The sequence below is a fragment of the Schistocerca americana genome, chromosome 3 (assembly GCF_021461395.2).
Source record: "Schistocerca americana isolate TAMUIC-IGC-003095 chromosome 3, iqSchAmer2.1, whole genome shotgun sequence".
NCBI lineage: Eukaryota > Metazoa > Arthropoda > Insecta > Orthoptera > Acrididae > Schistocerca > Schistocerca americana.
Window position 1 is genome coordinate 657,364,151 of NC_060121.1, and position 2,924 is coordinate 657,367,074.

Sequence of the window (2,924 nt, forward strand, 5' to 3'; positions counted from 1 at the left end):
ACAAGTTTCCAGCCTTAGCGCCGAATTTTTCCAAGCAGAAAATTTTAATTATCGCTATGACCTTCTGAAATTTGCTAACAAAACTTCGCCGACACTTTATATTTCTCGTATCCTCAATCTGCCTTGTGTTTTCTTTTTCCGTCGTTTTTTCGTCACAATAAAGACAGCACAAACTTCCGAGCAAAATAAACGGATACATAGCAGACGGCTTGCGCAATGAAGCAACGTGTGGACACATGAATGCGCAAGCTTAAGTGGATTCTTTCCACTAATTTTTGTGCATAAACATTTATTCCCGCGCCTCTGCGATTGCGCACTAGGAAAGACTCAGCGTGTGGACATTCCTTTATGTCATTCTGTTCTCCCCCACCCCCAGACATTTGAGTCCTAGGGTGTCTTGTTGTCACTATAATTTTCTATTGGGCAGCTCTCTGCCAATTTTTGTAGTAGTTGTTTCAGATGTTTCATAGATACGCTGATATATCATTGTCTTGACACCCTCACCCACTCCTTCCCCAAGGCTCAAACGTCATCGTGACTTTCAGTAATGAACCTAGCAACCCCGAAAACTATACACCCGATACTAATATAAAATACATTTTCATTTCACGGCATTTCAATCTCACACAACCCAAGGGTGGTAGAGGAATATTACCTGCCAAATCCATACTTCCATGCTAAAGTTATAAATTTCGAAAGTAACTCTATCTGTGCCCTTTTTACGACCAAACAGCTAGATCTGTGTTGATGGAATCTGACGCGGAAGTAGCGTTAACCCTAAGGAAGAACATATGTTGCTTCAAATAGGGATATTTATTGATTTGAAGAGTATGCCAATTAGGAACAATTAGGAGCACTGTCAAATTTTTGAAAATTCTTTGGCTATTTGATATGTGCTTTGTAGTACGATTTAACGTAAGGAATACAATACATACACAATCCTAAATGACTTTCAGATATACTTCCGTATCAATATTACTATTGAGATAGTAACTTGGTCTGTCACATTTTCACGACTAAACCGAAGAACAGATTTCAATGAAATTTGATATGGAAATGGCTTGAAACCCAAGGAGAAACACACAGTAAAACATTCGGCCCCTAAGACGCTGAAGTAAGGAATGGAACATTTTTTTGCATCATTGAACACAAACCATGTTAGAGCTATTACGTTTGTTGCATAATGTGCACATTGTATGGTTTATAGATACTTCAACAGCACGATGTAACAATTAGTGATTGGAGTGGGAGTATGGAGGAGTAGCACATCAAAGGCTTTCTCGAACAAGCAGACATGTGAGGGCAGCTGACGTTATTCCACACACAATAGCTTACTTACTCACCATCAGTCATCTTAACAAAACTGATGCCATACAAGTGCATCTGCAGGTAACCGGTAGTTACTTTTGTAAATAATTATACCAATAATGAGATATGTAGATAAAAAATTTGATGAAAGTGATCTCAACGTTCATTGGTTATGATCTTTTGTATCCCCCATTTCACCCTACCTACGGGAGGAAGTTGGTTCCTAACGCTTACCCAGTGCTTCTTACATATAGTAAGTGATATGTGTACCACGTTTGGTTGAAATTGATCCAGTGGTTGAGAAGATGGTGTCGTAAGTACACACATAAATATTCATAGATTTTTGTAACTATACACTCCCTAACAAAAAAAATAGAATCATACAGAAGAGTAAAAGAAAATTAAATGAAACTTAACTGGTTGAGAAGCCATGTGATATTATTTGGGTGATTACAAAAGCGAGTCAGAATTAAACAAGAGCTTCCCAGTAGGATGGTGCAACCTGTTTTGTCTGAATTCATGCACTGACACTGCAAAGGTGCCACAATTTCGTTGTACCCTCTCCTGAGGCAAGATAGCCTAGGTCTTGATACAATGAAAACTGGCGCTGGGACGGAGTTGACCCGCGAGCTGACGACACACATTTTCTATCAGGGACAGATCTACGGAATCATCAGCCTTCTGATTGTTTTGATGCAGCCCGCCACGAATTCCTCTCCTCTGCCAACCTCTTCCTGTTACAACCTACTTCTTCAATTACTTGCAGGACGCATTTCATGTTCTGTCTTCTTCTACATTTTTTACCCTTTACAGCCCACTCTAGTATCATGGAAATTACCCCTGATGGCCTAATAGATGTTCTATCACCCTATCACTTCTCCTAGTCAATGTTTACGACGTTCTGTGCTGACCCTCCTCAGTTCTTACCTTATCAGTCCACCTCATTTTCAATATTCGTCTGTAGCAATGCATCTCAAATGCTTCGATTTTCTTGCGCTCCGGTTTTCCCACAGTCCATGTTTCACTACTATGCATTACATGTGCTTCAAACGTTCTAACTACGGAGACACATTTTGCGGCAGTCCATCATGCTGCACCGTAAATTAAATGTTTTGCTGCAAGTTCTTCTGTCGATCAATGCTCCATTCTAAGCGACCAGTCAAGAACTACAGACTTCGGTAGGCGCACGGTTGGATATATTACAGACGACTGCGTGTCGTTCCTGAAAAGAGCTTGGTTAGGATAGAATCAAGACCCCCGTCTAATTTAATTTGTATACCACTCACCAACCAACACCAAATTACGCGACTGACTTCTTGTATGACGACGAACTGCCAATCAATGCCCAAGAGAAGTCTTTAGAAGGCTGAAACGTAATACAAACAAATATTCTAAGGATATGCACTGATCAAAAGTATGCTGACGCCTTCATGTTGTGCGAAATTGGCTACTACATGTCACGAGATGTGACCTGTAACTATTATAGGAGACAGTGAGGTTTACGTTGTCAATAGAGAAGAAGTAACAGCTGACTGGGTCGTTTAGGAGAGATCAGTGACTTCGAACGTGTACTAGTCATTTGATGTCACCTGTAACAAATCCATACGTACTTTTCT